Source organism: Podarcis erhardii (assembly GCF_964252035.2).
Source record: "Podarcis erhardii genome assembly, chromosome: W".
Lineage (NCBI taxonomy): Eukaryota > Metazoa > Chordata > Lepidosauria > Squamata > Lacertidae > Podarcis > Podarcis erhardii.
Window position 1 is genome coordinate 8,205,009 of NC_138506.1, and position 17,819 is coordinate 8,222,827.

Here is a 17,819-nt window from a genome sequence, read left to right on the forward strand (position 1 = left end):
CATGTACGATCCACACTTCCCCCCACTTCTCCTGCTTCCAAGGGGGGTTAGATGTTTTTTACTGATGGAAATTTAGTCTTTTAAGATAGGCTTTCCAAGACCTTAGCTTACAGCCTCTTTGCTTCAGTCTATTTACAAAAGGGGAAGGCGGACTTCCTGTTTTGAACCTCCCCCGCTCGATGCCAAATTAAGACGTTTTTAAAAAATCCAATTCTCCACTCTACTCACGGGTAATTGCTTTAAAATCAAATTGTCCACAGGAAAAAGTCATCGCTCTCCGGCAACAGCTGTGCGGCTTCGCTCCGTGAAGGAAGCAGTCGGTTTGAAGCACCGCGCCACTCACCCTACGTCGCTCCGGATCCCCGAAACTGGGTTTCCACGCAAGTAGGAAGCCCACTCTGAGCAGAACTTAGTTGGCTACAACCTCTTCTCTTTTGTGCAACCCAGAAATGCAGTGGTCCAGAGTCATGGAAGGTTGAAGACCCATTACTACCCCCCCCCATGGCCCCAGTCCCCAATGTCACCCAATCCACATAAAAGGGGGTGTTTTATCCACTGGGAAGAAGTCTTAGCCTTTGTGTTGATTTGAGCTAATCAGAATGAAAGGAAGAGGAGTCATCCTCTGAGGACTGGCTCCAAGGATCACTCTGGAGAAAGCAAGCAGGGAAAATACTGAGGAGAAAGAGTTATGCAAGCTCCACAGTTAAGCATTTAGGAACCCTGAAAACAAAAGCTGCTTTGGTTTCTAGAGAATAGTGTGAAAGTTCTGTTAGGTACAATGGAACTTCCAAGAGAATCACAACTTAAGTCACTCAGAGAAGATGTTGGAGGACTCCAGATCATTTGCACAGTTCCTGCACAGTAAATGGAAGATCTAGCTGAAAGCCAACAAATGAAGATCTGCATTGATTGTTGCAATGCATCACTAATTATTATTACTGTCTAATTATAAAACTGTTGCATTTTAGAAAGGGATCTCGCTGTAAAGGGGCATGGCTTTGACCATCAAGAAGGGACCCTGCACTTCTGAACTGGCCACTAAACTACTGATGTAATCACAACACACTTCAGCAACAGATGGAGGAGGGTCTTAGTTGATAATAATAATAATAAATTTTATTTATATCCCGCCCTCTCCAGCCGAAACCGGGCTCAGGGCGGCTAACAACACTAAAGTAGTACAACATTATAAAACATTATAAAAATTAATTAAAATCAAAATTGATGGCAACCATAAACTAAAGTTTTGTAAAGATTGCCAAAGGAGGGAGTCAGGCTGCGCCCTGACCAAAGGCCTGGCGGAACAGCTCTGTCTTGCAGGCCCTGCGGAAAGATGTCAAGTCCTGCAGGGCCCTGGTCTCTTGTGACAGAGCATTCCACCAGGTTGGAGCCGCAACCGAAAAAGCCCTGGCTCTAGTTGAGGCCAGCCTAACCTCTCTGTGGCTTGGGACCTTCAAGGTGTTTTTATTTGAAGACCGTAAGTTCTTCTGTGGGGCATACCAGGAGAGGCGGTCCCGTAGGTACGAGGGTCCTAGGCCGTATAGGGCTTTGAAGGTTAAAACCAGCACCTGATCCTGTACTCCACCGGGACCCAGTGCAGCTGGTATAGCACCGGATGAATGTGATCTCGCAGTGAAGACCCCGTAAGGAGTCTCGCTGCGGCATTCTGCACCCGCTGGAGTTTTTGGGTCAGTCTCAAGGGCAGCCCCACGTAGAGCGAGTTACAATAATCCAGTCTGGAGGTGACCGTCGCGTGGATCACAGTGGCTAGGTCAGGGCGCCTCCATGGAGAGGGAGGTATCGAAGATTACACCCAAACTCTTAACGGACGGTGCTGGCACTAATTGCAACAATGCAGGAGAAGTCTTGAGATTCATGCCCTTTGTACAAGGCTAGATTGGCACACAAGCTTCCCAGGAAGAGAAGAGCTGCTTATACCCATCCTAGTATGATCTGAAAGAAGCAAAGCTTTCCTTTCCAGCTCCATATTGACCTCTTCCTCCCGCTCAATATGAATTTTGCATCACACAAACACAAACAAAGCAAAAACTTCTTTGGGCACGTACCTCCAGTGTTCGGATGTGAGCCAGTGCCTTCAGCAACTCCTGCATTAGGTTTTCGCTGATGTCTAAGGTCCATAGGCTAGGGAGGCTGGCAGTTCCTTCAGCTTGTTGCCTGCCAGAAAAGGCAGAATGTGGAAGACGCAGATATTAATCACACTTCTTGGATATATGTGTGTGTGTGTGCATTTGTATAATGGCTTGATGATGTCAGAAGTTTTATTTTCAATTCTTTTCCTATCGACCCCTAGAATGGAAAATGCTGCCCTGGGGAAGTCCCGTCTGGTACCAGCCTTGTCACTGCTTGGGCACCAGGCAACAACATTCTTGGTTACCCCAGGCGTTTGGGCAGATGCAGGAATTGGATGTTTTTACTACAACTATTTATAAATCTATTTTTGTGTGTTTTTATTAGTGTGAAATATGTTCCCGTATCCCTGCGGATTGCAGCCTGAGGCATTTCCTCCTACCTTTCAGATTAAGCGTCTGCAGCTGGACAAGGTCCCCTATCGAATCTGGAAGGGCCTTCAATAGATTCTTTTCAAAGTTCAGGACCTATCAAGGACAGAGAGCAGAAACAAGAGGGGTTGGTCTCCTTCCTGTTCCATTAGGGAGAGGCAGTAGGAGGTTCCTGTGAAATCCAAGTCAGAGGGTGCACTTTACAGAGTGCTGAGTCTCTTGAGTTCAGCAGCCTGGTCTTGAGGGCAGGAGACAAAATGTCTTGTTTTGATGACCCTGCTAAAACCTCAAGTGCTAAGATCCTCAGGTGAGCACTTGTAAGGGAGCCAGCCAGCAATAAATCACACAGAGTAAATGAAGTTAACTCCTTCTTAGAAGAAACAAGGTCAGCTGAGGGGTGTCAAACCTAATGAGCACAGCAACTCTGCCCCTATGAGGCAGTTGTGGAGTCTGAAGGTCCCCACATTCCCACAGCTGCCTAAATCTCCTCCTCCCCTAGAGTCTTCCCAAGATCTTACCCAAGCAATCTGATATTCTGCTAATGCACCTGTCTCTGCTCCTCCCTCTTTGTGCCTCTCCTGGTCCTGGGAGACCAGGGGGAGGGGAGCAGAGCTTGTGACAGCAGGAGGGGGAGACATCCTGGTATCTTCACCAGCCTGACTCCGCTCTGCCTCTTGGTCTCCTTCCTGTCCTGCTTCTTCCTCTACTTCTGATTCTGGACTTCTCTCTGTCACAGACTCCCCCTGCTCACTAGAACCTGTTAGTGCTTCAGCTTTCAACACCTCCTCCTCCAGGCTTCTCCCTCTGACCAAGCATTGTCGTCCCACCACCAATCCCCGGACTCTGAGAACTTTGTCCCTTGGGGGTTCCGCAGCAGGTGCCTCCCACCATACCTGTGTCCAGCCAGTCCATGGCAGCACCTTCTCATGGTCCAATCAACATTGGAAGCTTTGTTTGTGGTGACACAAGAAAGAAACTGCACCCCGATTGTAGCATTCCCTCCCAAGAGAAGTTAGACTGGCTCCCTCTTTGCTATCCTTCCGCCAATAGACGGATGGACCTTTGGAAACTAAGGTGCAGATGATACTGATCATTCAGCTACTGTCAGGGCAAATTGGATTTTAACTGCTGGTTCTAATTGTGTTTTGATGTATTTAAGCTATTTTTTAAACTGGTCTGATTTTATTTGTATTTTACAATGATTCTTTTGAATGTTGGAAGCCACTTTGAGTCCCAACGTGAGAGAATGTCAGGATATAAAAACTTTAAAACAAACAAAAAAACAGGAATGCCAGGCTCTTGGTATTCATAGAGACCTGGCCAATGAGCAGGTTTCACACTGGCAGCCAGTCAAATGGGCTGATGTTCCACACAGGTTTCTCTCTGTTTCTGCTCTGTGATAACTCACCCAGCAAGGTCCTTTGTTGTTGTTGTTTAGTCGTTTAGTCCTGTCCGACTCTTCGTGACCCCATGGACCACAGCACGCCAGGCACTTCTGTCCTCCACTGCCTCCTGCAGTTTCGTCAAACTCATGTTGGTAGCTTTGAGAACACCATCCAACCATCTCGTCCTCTGCTGTCCCCTTCTCCTTGTGCCCTCCATCTTTCCCAACATCAGGGTCTTTTCCAGGGAGTCTTCTCGTCTCATGAGGTGGCCAAAGTATTGGAGCCTCAGCTTCAGGATCTGTCCTTCCAGTGAGCACTCAGGGCTGATTTCCTTCAGAATGGAGAGGTTTGATCTTCTTGCAGTCCATGGGACTCTCAAGAGTCTCCTCCAGCACCATAATTCAAAAGCATCAATTCTTCGGCGATCAGCCTTCTTTATGGTCCAGCTCTCACTTCCATACATCACTACTGGGAAAACCATAGCTTTTACTATACGGACCTTTGTTGGCAAGGTGATGTCTCTGCTTTTTAAGATGCTGTCTAGGTTTGTCATTGCTTTTCTCCCAAGAAGCAGGCGTCTTTTGATTTCGTGGCTGCTGTCACCATCTGCAGTGATCAGGGAGCCCAAGAAAGTAAAACCTCTCACTGCCTCCATTTCTTCCCCTTCTATTTGCCAGGAGGTGATGGAACCAGTGGCCATGATCTTCGTTATTTTGATGTTGAGCTTCAGACCATATTTTGCGCTCTCCTCTTTCACCCTCATTAAAAGGTTCCTTAATTCCTCCTCACTTTCTGCCATCAAGGCTGTGTCGTCTGCATATCTGAGGTTGTTGATGTTTCTTCCGGCAATCTTAATTCCGGCTTGGGATTCATCCAGCTCAACCTTTCGCATGATGAATTCTGCATATAAGTTAAATAAGCAGGGAGACAATATACAGCCTTGTTGTATTCCTTTCCCAATTTTGAACCAATCAGTTGTTCCATATCCAGTTCTAACTGTAGCTTCTTGTCCCACATTGAGATTTCTCAGGAGACAGATGAGGTGATCAGGCACTCCCATTTCTTTAAGAACTTGCCATAGTTTGCTGTGGTCGACACAGTCAAAGGCTTTTGCATAGTCAATGAAGCAGAAGTAGATGTCTTTCTGGGACTCTCTAGCTTTCTCCATAATCCAGCGCATGTTTGCAATTTGGTCTCTGGTTCCTCTGCCTCTTCTAAATCCAGATTGCACTTCTCGGTCCACATACTGCTTGAGCCTTCCTGGTAGAATTTTAAGCATAACCTTGCTAGCGTGTGAAATGAGTGCAATTGTGCGGTAGTTGGAGCATTCTTTGACACTGCCCTTCTTTGGGATTGGGATGTAGACTGATCTTCTCCAATCCTCTGGCCACTGCTGAGTTTTCCAAACTTGCTGGCATATTGAGTGTAGCACCTTAACAGCATCATCTTTTAAAATTTTAAATACTTCAGCTGGAATACCATCACTTCCACTGGCCTTGTTATTTGCAGTGCTTTCTAAGGCCCGTTTGACTTCACTCTCCAGGATGTCTGGCTCAAGGTCAGCAACCACACTACCTGGGGTGTACAAGCCATCCATATCTTTCTGGTATAATTCCTCTGTGTATTCTTGCCACCTCTTCTTGATGTCTTCTGCTTCTGTTAGGTCCTTACCACTTTTGTCCTTTATTATGGTAATCTTTGTACGAAATGTTCCTTTCATATCTCCAATTTTCTTGAACAGATCTCTGGTTCTTCCCATTCTGTTGTTTTCCTCTATTTCTTTGCATTGCTCATTTAAGAAGGCCTTCTTGTCTCTCCTTGCTATTTTTTGGAAATCTGCATTCAGTTTCCTGTATCTTTCACTATCTCCCTCGCATTTTGCTTGCCTTCTCTCCCCCGCTATTTGTAAGGCCTCGTTGGACAGCCACTTAGCTTTCTTGCATTTCCTTTTCATTGGGATGGTTTTTGTTGCTGCCTCCTGTATAATGTTGCGAGCCTCCATCCATAGTTCTTCAGGCACTCTGTCCACCAAATCTAAATCCTTAAACCTGTTCCTCACTTCCACTGTGTATTCATAAGGTAATTGATTTAGATTGTAGCTTACTGGCCCAGTGGTTTTTCCTACTTTCTTCAGTTTAGCCTTTGCCCTGCTTCGTTTTGATCTCCAAGGCCAAACTTGCCAGTTTTATCTCTTTTATCTCTTGATTCCCTACTTTAGCATTCCAATCCTATAATGAGAAGAACATCCTTCTTTCGTGTCACTTCTAGAAGGTGTTGTAAGTCTTCATAGAATTGGTCGATTTCAGTTTCTTCAGCACCAGTAGTTGGTGCATAAATGTGGATTACTGTGATGTTAAAAGGTCTGCCTTGGATTCGTATTGAGATCATTCTATCATTTTTGAGATTGCATCCCAGTACAGCTTTCGCCACTCTTTTGTTGACTATGAGGGCCACTCCATTTCTTTTACGGGTTTCTTGCCCACAGTAGTAGATATGATAGTCATCCGAACTGAATTCGCCCATTCCCGTCCATTTTAGTTCACTGATGCCCAGGATGTCAATATTTATTCTTGCCATCTCATTTTTGACCACATCCAACTTACCAAGGTTTATGGTTCTTACATTCCAGGTTCCTATGCAATATTTTTCTTTAAAGCATTGGACTTTCCTTTCGCTTCCAGGCATATCCGCAACTGAGCGTCCTTTCGGCTTTGGCCCAGCCGCTTCATCAGCTCCGAATCTACTTGTACTTGTCCTCCGCTCTTCCTCAGTAGCATGTTGGACGCCTTCCGACCTGAGGGGCTCATCTTCCAGCGTTATAACTTTTATATGCCTGTTGTCTTTGTCCATGGAGTTTTCTTGGCAGGGATACTGGAGTGGCTTGCCGGTTCCTCCTCCAGGTGGATCATGTTTGGTCAAAACTCTCCACTATGACCTGTTCATCTTGGGTGCCCTGCTCGGCATAGTTCATAGCTTCTCTGAGTTATTCAAGCCCCTTCACCACGGCAAGGCAGTGATCCATGAAGGGGGCAATGTCCTAGCCGCAAGCAATAAGGAGGCTTTCCATTCAGCCCCTGGTTTCACTATCCCATTTTGAGGGGCTAGTCTGAGCCTTCACGGTCCCGAAAGAGATGGAAAAGTTCCCATACGTTCTGAGTCACCACACTGACACTGCACACGAGAAACAATTCAGAGCAGGATTCTCCCGCAGGATGTGTTTTGTCTCTTTTACCTGGAGAGACGTCAGTTGGCCAATATCAGGAAGAAGTGAGGTCAGCTGGTTGTCATGTAGATCTAAAACCTGGAAGGGCAGAGAAGGAAAATGGCCATTCATTTATCTGGTAAGCCTTCATAGCAGAGCTGGAGAACATTTTTTCCCCTATTGAGGGCCACACTCCGTCAGCACTAACCTGTTAGAGGCCAAAGCCAGTGGAGAATGGACCACTCACTTCTCTGTCTCTGACAAACTGCTTCTTCCTCTTTCTCTGTCTTTGGCACCCCCTCCCTCCCCCCTCTCTCACACACTTCTCTGTCCCTGACATCCCCTTATTCCTCTTTCTTGGTCTGTGTCACCCTGCTTCTCTCTTCCTCCCATTCTTCTCTGTGTATCTCTGACACTTTCCCCTTCTCTCTCTGAGGTCTCTCGTATATTTAAACAAGACATGGAACAAAATCACATTGGAATGGGACCTGGTTTCAAGGGTCCCCCTTCTGTCAACACACACAAAGTGGTTCTGTGCCTTCTTCACTATCAGGTCCAGAAGCTTCCATTCAATGATTCATTCCTACCTCTTGCATCATTTGCAAAAAGAAAAAAGAAAAAAAGAGTTTCAAGTTACCTTCACAGTTAGGAGATTCAGGATGCTACAGGATTTAGGGATCAGAGATGTCAAGCAATTTGGTGTGAGCAATCAGACCTAAGCAATGAAAGAAGCAGAGAGGATATTATCAGAGTGATGCTGGGAGCCATAATCAAGGTTTGTTCTTGGCTAACTCACTTGTGGTTTGCTTGGAGAGAAATAAATGGTGAACCTGGGTTCAGAGGTAGCACTAACCCAGACTTGTTTCCTGGGAGTGGAGACAGAGGGGCAGAGGGAGTGAAGTGCCTGCAGTTTCAGTGCACCCACTTAAATAATGGTTTACTGCCACTATGATTTGGGAAACCAGTGCAACAAGTGATCTGCAGTGGGAGGCAATGAAGAAATGGTCCTTGCCAGTAAGACACTGTATAGGCTTGGATTGCTTTTGCTCCCAGAAAAACCCTCCAGGGTGTTTGAGGAAAGTTAAAACACAACAGGGAGAGGGAATCGCTACACATTCGAAGCACATTGGCTAGGACTCAAAGGGCCCCATTTCTGCCTATGGACATATGAGGCTTTGCCTGTTGTTTGAGACCACCAGCCATTTCTTGCTCTGCGTGGACAAGAGGGTTCTCCAGCCTCATAAATAGTTTAACAGGGGAGGACACAGGAAGAGTCTGATGCATAGAGATGCCACCACCTAATTTTATGATATTGGCCTGTGTGTCAACATGGACTTTGTCAACCTAATGCTCTCTGGGTATTTTGGACTACAACTCCCATCAGTCATGGCCAGCACTGCCATGCTGGCTGGGGCTGATGAGAACTGCAGGGCAACAATGCCCATTGGACAAAGCCTGTACTAACACACTGAAAACATGTCCTTTACTGAAATATACTCGGAGTCGAGTGTGGATTTCATGCCCTTTATTCAGCTCATAGGGGTGAGGAGGAATGAAAGTTTCACTAAAATATCTGCTTTATATACATTATTTAAAAAATGGGCCACAGGTGATCGGCTAATTCCGGGATTCTCCTGTAGGCCAATCAGGTTGTGGATTCACTTCCACCTGCAGCTGAATTGGGTGGCTCCTGCAGGCCAATCATACTGCTGCATTGTTCTAGTACCAATCAGACTGCTGCATTCTGAATCCTATTGTTCTAGGACCAATCAGACTGCTGCCTTTTGGATCCTATTCAACTCAGTACATAACACCCCTCCCCTCTAAGTTCCAGTCCTGCCCGGGAGATTGCATTCATAGTCCTCAAGGTACGCCGGCTGCCTACATGTGCATTGCGGCCTGGGGTGTTCCCTGGTCAGGGGTTCGGGTTCTGGCTCATGTTCCGAGGATGCTGGCTGTGATGGGACCGTTTGGTCTGGCACAACCGGCTCGCTCAGTCATTGCTCTGGTTCCGGTGTCCTTTCGGCCTCGTGGGTCCTCTCTGTATTTACTGATTCTGCCTCCCCTGCTGGCCCCTCCTGCTCTACGGGCCTCACTTCCCCACTGTTCCCTTGGGACTCCTCTGACCTGTCCTCCTCCTGGTTTTCTCCCAGGAATCGTCGCTGTAGCTGGTCGCAGTGGCGGCGCCAGCATTGCCCCCCATCCGTTAGCACCTCGTACGACACGGGGCCAGTGACCCTGGTGACTGTGGCGGGTACCCATGCTGGGCCTGCCCCACAATTCTTTGCGTACACTGGGTCCTGGGCCACAAAGGTCCGGGGTTTCCTGCCTACCCCCGCCCACTACATCCTCCTGAGCTCTGTCCGGGTGAAGGCGGTCCAGTCTGATTGCGAGGTGCTGGCCTATTAGTAGTTTAGTGGGGCTCCAGCCAATCGTTGAGCTGGGGGTGCTGTGCTGTGCTAGAAGGAATGTGGCAATGCGGTATGTAATGGTTCTAGGGGTTGCTTATGCGTAAGTTGCCGCCACTCTTGGCTTGGTTGTCTGGTTGAACCCTTCCTGTCTGGACAGCCCTTCACTTCATGGCTGTCTCAGTCGCTGGCAGAATCCGTCAGTGGGCGTTTTTTGAATCTCTTCCAGCAAAGAAGTTCTTTGACGCCAAGTCTCCTCCTACTCTCCCTGCGCGGAAGTCTTCTGCGCAGGGAGGGAGTGGGCAGCGGAGGACCCGTGCTCTCCCCGCTGGTTTCTGGCGAGAGTCTTGGAGCCTCCTCTCCAAATCCCCTCTCTGCCCCCCTTCTCCACTGGTGTTGCGCTGATTTCCTTCCCCAGCAGATGGGCTGCCTCTCTCCCTACTGGGACCCTCTCCGGCATCCCTCTGGAGCCTTCCCTCCGCCTCCAGCTCTGATGGCAGTTCCCTGACATCCACCTTCCCCCCAGGACCCCCTCCACCCCCGGCCCAACCTTCTGATCCAACCTCCTCCCTTTCCTCGGCCGACGATGCAGGGAATCCATGGAAAGAGCTGTCGCCCTCCTCGGAGGATTCAAAACCCGCTTCACACCCGCTCCGATCTCTTCCCGCGGGGTGGGCCTCCCAGTCTGATTCTTCTCCCTCTGACACCTCCCCTCCCTCCTCTTCGGAGGCAGGAAAACCCACAAAGTCCTCTTCGTCGTCTGTAGTTCCAAATTCTTCCTCCCAGAATCTCGCTAGTGGTTTTGGTTTATCTGGGAACAGGCTGTGGAACTCTTCCACCAAATACCCGTCATCAATAGCCTCAGCGGGAACCCACGTGTTCTCTGACCTGGGTTCTCCCTCCCAAGCTACCAAGTACTCCAACTGGAGCCCTCGCCACCTTGAATCGAGTATTTCCGTGGCTTGGTTGTGGTGTTCCCTCTCCTCTACCCGCGGGTGGGAGGTGACTCCTCCCTCCCGCCCCGGAAATTCCCGCCCCTCCCTGCACGGTGAGAGTAGGGACCTATGGAACACTGGATGTATCTTCATGCTTTCAGGCAACTTGAGCTTAAATGCCACAGGGTTCACCTGCTATGTTACCTCAAAAGGTCCCAGCCGCCTTGGCTGCAACTTCTTGCACCCTCCCTTTAGGGGTAACCCTTGGGTTGACAACCACACTCGGTCTCCCACCCGTATGGCCTCCCCCTCCCGACGGTGCTTGTCTGCCTGCCTCTTGTAAACTTCCTTGGCCCGCTCCAAGTTCATCTTGAGTTGCTGGTGCAAGGCCTCCATTTCTTCCACAAACTGCTCAGCCGCAGGTACACTCCACCCTTCCTCCCCCCTCCCCGGGAAGGCCCTGGGGTGACACCCATAATTGGCCATGAACGGGCTCATTCCCGTGGACACATGTTCAGCGTTATTGTACGCAAATTCCGCCAGCGCGAGTTTCTCTACCCAATCTTTCTGTCTCTCGCCGACGTAGCAGCGTAGGTATTGCTGGAGTATACTGTTCGCTCTTTCCGCTTGCCCGTTGGTTTCCGGGTGTCTCGCCGTCGAGAAGCCCACCTCGACCTGCAGCAAGCTCATGAGCTTCCTCCAGAACCTGGAAGTAAATTGTTTCCCGCGATCTGAGATGACCCTTGAAGGAGCCCCATGCAGCCGGAAGATGTGATCCACAAACAACCTGGCTGTCTCCTCTGCCGTCACCGCATGTAAGCAAGCTATGAAATGGCACATCTTTGTCAGTAGATCGACTACTACCATGACTGCTGTCTTCCCCTTTGACTTGGGCAAATCTGTCATAAAATCAATGGACACCACCTCCCAGGGTCTTCCTGGCATGGGTAAGGGTTCCAGCAACCCTGCGGGGGCTGCCCTCTCCCCCTTTGCCCTCTGGCATCGGTCGCACCCTCGTACATATTCTCGTATGTCTTCCCTCACCTTTGGCCACCAGAACTGCCTGGTGACAAGCAGCATGGTTTTGTGCTGTCCAAAGTGCCCAGCTGTTGGGTTGTCGTGGAGCTGTTTGAGTACCTTCCCCCTCAAGGTCTCCCCCGGTACATACAGCGCCCCCTTATAGTACAGTAGCCCTTCCTTTTCCTCAAACCCTCCGTGGTTTTCCCTTCCGTCCCGGAGTTCCCTGATTTTAGTTTGAGCGAACTCGTCGTTTCTAGTAAAGCCGGCCAGTTCTCGTTTCCCAACCAACGCTCCCCCCCACACCCATCGGTTCTCGGGGAACATGTGTCGGATCTCCGGTGGTCCCTCTCCTTCCATGTACTTCGGCTTCCGGGAGAGTACATCTGCTCTTACGTTTTCCTCTCCCGGCACGTATCGTATCTCGAAGGAAAACTTGGAGAACTCCTGTGCCCATTGAATCTGTCTCTGGTTGAGTACTCGTGCGGTCCTCCAGTATTCCAAGTTCTTGTGATCTGTACAAACCTGGATCTTGTGCTGCGCCCCTATTAACAGATGCCTCCATCGGCGAAACGCCGCATAGATCGCAAGCAGTTCATGGTCATACACCGTATAGTTTTGCTCCGACTTGCTCAGCTTCCTCGAGAAAAAGGCACACGGCTTCAAGCCCTTCTTGGCCCCTGGCTGCAAAAGCACCGCTCCAATGGCCCGGTCTAACGCGTCGGTCTCTAGCCTCATGGGCTTCTCCAAATCAACGTGCAGGAGCTGCTCTTCCAAAGCGAACGCCTTCTTCAGTCTTTCAAAGGATTGCTGGGCACTTTCTGTCCAGGCGAACTTCTTTTTGCTACTCAGGCAATCTGTGATAGGCGCTGTCAAGTGGGCGAAGTTCTTGATGAACTTCCTGTAGAAGTTGCTGAACCCTAGGAACCTCTGCACATCCTTCCGGGTTTGGGGGGCCTTCCATTCCAGCACTGCCTGCACCTTGCTTGGGTCCATAGCTAGGCCCTTGTCTGACAACTTGTACCCCAGAAACTCGACCTCTCTGGCGTGAAATTGACATTTTTCCAGCTTGACCCACAACTGGTGCTTCTGCAGTCTCTGTAACACTTCCCTGACGTCTTTGACATGTTGCTTCTCATTGTCCGAATAGATTAAGACGTCATCCAAAAAGCCTACGCAGTTCTTGTACAGCAGGAACCCCAACACGTGGTGCATGAAAGCTTGAAAGCAGGCGGAGCCCGATTGTAATCCAAATGGCATGACCAAGTATTCAAAAGCCCCCAGGGGGGTGAACATGGTGGTTTTCCATTCGACCCCCTCCCTCATCCTAATCAAATTGTACACTCCTCTGAGGTCCAGCTTGGTAAAATTTTTCCCCTGCCTTACCCGCGTTAAAATGTCCAATTCTGGGCATCGGGAAAGTCACGGGTTCGGACACCAGGTTGACGGCCCAGTAATCCACTACAAGTCTGGGCTGATTAGTGTCTTTTTTGTTGTTGTTTTTTATATAAATTTTTATTAAGATTTTAAAGGTTACAGAAAAAAATAGGGGAAAAAAATATAACAATCAAAGAAGAAAAAGAAAAACCATACATATAGAAAAACATCATCAAAAAACAGAAAAAAGAAATAAGAAATAAGAAACAAGTCAAACCTTTAAATCACTTACTTACATTCACTTATTTCCTTGACCTCCTCACGCCTCCCATTTTTGTATTCTAATTCAATTAGATATTCCAGCAAATCCTTCCAACTTTGTTTTTATCCTAATAGTTTATCTTAATATACTATAATTTTACATTCTCTCTTTCACCAAATCATTTTTACTTAATCCTTTATATCTTTTCTGCTAAAACCACATAGTTTTTTTCCCCAACATCTTTCTAACATTCCTTAATTTTGCAATATTTCTGAAGATAAGCTTTAAATTTCTTCCACTCTTCTTCCACCGACTCTTCTCCTTGGTCTCAGATTCTGCCAATCATCTCAGCCAGTTCCATATAGTCCATCATCTTCATCTGCCATTCTTCCCGAGTGGGTAGATCTTGTGTTTTCCAATACTTTGCGATGAGTATTCTTGCTGCTGTTGTAGCGTACATAAAAAAAGTTCTATCCTCCTTTCGCACCAATTGGCCGACCATGCCCAAGAGAAAGGCCTCTGGTTTCTTCTGGAAGGTATATTTAAATACCTTTTTCATTTCATTATAGATCATTTCCCTAAAGGTCTTAATCTTTGGGCATGTCCACCAAAGGTGAAAGAATGTACCTTCAATCTCTTTACATTTCCAACATTTATTATCGGGCAAATGATAATTTTTTGCAAGCTTGACTGGTGTCAAGTACCACCTGTAAATCATTTTCATTATATTCTCTCTTAAGGCATTACATGCCGTAAACTTCATACCTGTGGTCCATAACTTTTCCCAGTCAGCCATCATAATATTATGTCCAACATCTTGTGTCCATTTAATCATGACAGATTTAACCATTTCATCCTGTGTATTCCATTTCAACAGCAAGTTATACATTCTTGACAAATTCTTAGTTTTAGGATCTAACAATTCTGTTTCCAATTTTGATTTTTCCACCTGAAAACCATTTTTCTTATCCAAATTATAAGCCTCCCTTATTTGATAATAATGAAGCCAATCTCGTACTTTGTTTTTTAGTTTGTCAAAACTCTGCAGTTTTAATCTATCTCCTTCTTGTTCCAAAATTTCCCAATATTTCAGCCAATTTGCCTCCATATTGGGGTTTTTCAGAGCCTTAGCTTCCATTGGTGACAACCACCTTGGAGTTTTATTTTCAAGCAAATCCTTATATGTTATCCAAACATTAAACATTACCCCGGAAGTCTGATTAGTGTCTTTTTTGTCCACAAAGAACACCGGACTGCCCCCCACCGCCTTTGATTCTCTTATGAACCCCCTCTTCAGGTTCTTGTCAATAAATTGTCGCAACTCTTGCATCTCCTGATCAGACATGGCATACAGCTTACCCACCGGCAGCTGAGCATCTGGGAGTAAGTTGATTTGGCAGTCAAAGGGCCTGTGGGGGGGGTAGCCTATCCGCCTCCTTCTCGCTGAAGACTTCCTTCAGGTCAGCATATTGTGGTGATTCAGAATAGAAGTGCCCCAGCCTGACCCTCCCAAAGCAGCTATAGCCATAGAAGTGGTGCTAGAACTCCCGAATGGGCACCCACTCAAAACCATCCAGGATGTCTGGCTCAAGGTCAGCAACCACACTACCTGGGGTGTACGAGCCATCCATATCTTTCTGGTATAATTCCTCTGTGTATTCTTGCCACCTCTTCTTGATGTCTTCTGCTTCTGTTAGGTCCTTACCACTTTTGTCCTTTATTATGGTAATCTTTGTACGAAATGTTCCTTTCATATCTCCAATTTTCTTGAACAGATCTCTGGTTCTTCCCATTCTGTTGTTTCGCACCATTGGATGCACTTTCCCCCCCTTAAAAAGTAAGGGGAAATGTCTGTGCGTCTTATGGAGCGAAGCCAGCAAGAGCCGCTGCTGCTGACAAGCTCTGCACAGCTCTCCCTTTAAAGCAAGAGCTGCATAGAGTGTGTCTGTGGCTCTGGCTGGGTTTACAGGGAGGCGGGAGGAGGGACTGCCGTCTGTCCCTCCTTCCGGCACATTGTAAACCCAGCAAGAGCCGTGGCTGCTGAGCTGAGCCGGGGAGCAGGGAGGGAAGGGGATTCCGTTGGTCCCTCCCTCCTCCGTGGCTCGCTTTGAAGCAGCAAAGTGGGAGGGAAGCCGCTTACACCCGTGTAAGCAGCTCCTCTCCCACTTTCCTGCTTCAAAGCAACCATGGAGGAGGGAAGGAGGGGACCCATGGATCCTTCTTGCTGCTCGAGGCTGCAGCGGATTCCCTCCTCCCGGGCTCCCTTTGAAGCAGGAAAGTGGGAGGGGAGCAGCTTACACCCGTGTAAGCAGCTCCTCTCCCACTTTCCTGCTTCAAAGCGGAGGGAATCCCCTCCGTGGCTTGCTTTGAAGCAGGGTTCGGGGGTTCAGTGGGGAAAGAGGGCAGGAATTAGATGCTGGGCAGGAAGACTTTGACCACTGGAAAGTCCACCTCAGCCTCCCCAGATTTCCACTGAGACAGCCCAGCCAGGCATGGCCATAAGAGCTGGAAACTTGCATGGGCTGTTTATTTAAAGATGAAAACATGCATTCATGTGAAAGAAATCCTCCCAGGTTCCTGGACACAACCCAAACTTGATATTCACACAAGGTTACATGGATGGCATTGGCAACTGGAGGAGCAGCACGGTTAAAGAGCAAGTCCTGGTTTCAAGCTTAAGATCAGCTCTTTCGTGGTGGCCTCAAACAACCCTTTGGCTGCAAGGGGAATCCCTCCCTTAATTCAGGATGCTACAGTCTACACATGCTGTGGCTGCCTGCCCTTTTCCCTGAGCTGTAAAAGCACCTTCAAGAGGGTGATGGGAGGTGGCACAGTCATCTTCCAGATGTGCAAAGAACCATCCTCGCCACACTAAACGTGACAGCAAGCCTCACACCCAGATCTGAAGCATTAATAGGAACCTAGGAAGCTGCCTTATAAGGAGTCGTATCCACTACTCCATCTAGCTTAGTAATGTCAACACTGACTGGTAGCAGTTTGCCAGAGTTTCAGGCCTGGAGAGGCTGGGGATTGAACGTGTGGTGTTCTGCATGCAAAGCCACTGAGGTTACAGCTGTTCCCTTTAAAAACAAACTAAGATTGTAGTCCCCATAGTTCTGAAGAAAGGGCTAATTTAAACAGGAACAGAGGGACCTTCCCTGTACCACGTCAGGACCCCTGAGCCCATTTAGCTCAGTTTTGTCTTCACTGATGGGCAGAGGCTCACCTGGGTTTCAGGAGACACACCTTCAATCCTACCTGGAGAAGCTTTCAAGGACTGAACTTGGAATCTTCTCCATGCTCTCCCTATTGAGCTATGATGGCTCCCTCTCTTCTCCTCCCCTCCTCCTATGCAGGAGGCCTATCTCGGCTTCTTATTATAATGTATATATGTCAAGGGCTTTGAGATGCATATAAAATCAGGCTCAGCATTATTAACTGGACTTAGATAAGCTATGGTTCCCCTTCCTTCCCTCCTCTGAGGCTTGCTTTAAAGCAGCAAAGCGGACAGGAGCCACCCGCTTTGCTGCTTTAAATAGTTTAGTACAACATTTGATTCAGAATATTTTTTTTCATGTTTTCCTCCTCTAAAAACTAGGTGCGCCTTATGGTCAGGTGCGCCCTATGGAGCGAAAAATACAGTACCACTTGCGAACCTCCATGACATAAAATTGGCCAGGGGGTGGGGGTGGTGCAGAGAGGCCTGGTTTAAGGGGTATGTGCCTGGGATGAGTGCAGAGGGCCATACAGACACCTAGAGGACAGTATTTGGCCCCTGGACCCGAGGTTCCACATTCCCTGCCCTGTTGTGGCACCTCAGTTACACAAGCTGGGACATTTGTATAAGAAAGGGGTTAGCCACTGGTACCCACTGGACCAAAATATGCCTGTAATCCTTCCACTCCCAGTACAATAAAGGCAACTAACTCCTGCTGTGTGTGAGAGCTTCCACACACATTCTCACATGCAGTTTGTGGGCCACGGTTTTGCCAGGAAGCTGTAGACCCGTGTTTTTTGTAGTGCAGGCCAATGCGAAAACCCTGAGGATCCATGATGATCCGTGCTTTGAAACCATGTTTTTGGCCCACAGTGTTGCCAGGATGCCATGGACCCATTTTTGTGTGTGTGCAGGCTGTGCCCATGGACATGACTTGTGATTTCACGGTGTGTTTGGGGTGGACCAAAGTGAAAACCTTGAGGATCCATGAAGATCCGTGCTTCGAAACCACGTTTTTTGCCCACGGTGTTGCCAGGAAGCTGTGGATCCATGGGTTGTTTTTTTGGGTGCAGGCTGTGCCCATGGCCATGATGTGTGATTTGACGGTGAGTTAGGGGTAGTCCAATGCAAAATCCCTGAGGATCCATAAGGATTCATGGTTCGAGACCACGTTTTTGGCCCACGGTGTTGCCAGGAAGCCGTGGATACTGCTTTTTTAGTGTGCACGTTGTGCCCATGGACATGACATGTGATTTGACGGTGAGTATGGGGTGGTCCAAAAAGGGACGCGGGTGGCGCTGTGGGTTAAAGCACAGAGCCTAGGACTTGCCGACCAGAAGGTTGGCGGTTCGAATCCCTGCGACGGGGTGAGCTCCCGTTGCTTGGTCCCTGCTCCTGCCAACCTAGGAGTTCGAAAGCACATCAAAAGTGCAAGTAGATCAATAGGTACTGCTCCGGCAGGAAGGTAAACGACGTTTCCGTGCACTGCTCTAGTTT

The 17,819-nt window shown here is 48.2% G+C and overlaps 1 pseudogene across 1 annotated transcript in view; it reads right to left on the reverse strand.

The window, feature by feature from the left end:
- The window catches only part of LOC309333189 (E3 ubiquitin-protein ligase LRSAM1-like), a 106,131-nt pseudogene that overhangs the window by 77,868 nt on the left and 10,444 nt on the right, over positions 1 to 17,819 (reverse strand). The window contains exons 3-6 of the transcript XR_014161633.1: positions 7,744 to 7,821; positions 7,137 to 7,205; positions 2,531 to 2,615; positions 2,067 to 2,175 (exon numbers count right to left, since the gene is read on the reverse strand). The product of XR_014161633.1 is annotated as an E3 ubiquitin-protein ligase LRSAM1-like (transcript). The remainder of the gene's footprint in view (positions 1 to 2,066; positions 2,176 to 2,530; positions 2,616 to 7,136; positions 7,206 to 7,743; positions 7,822 to 17,819) is intronic.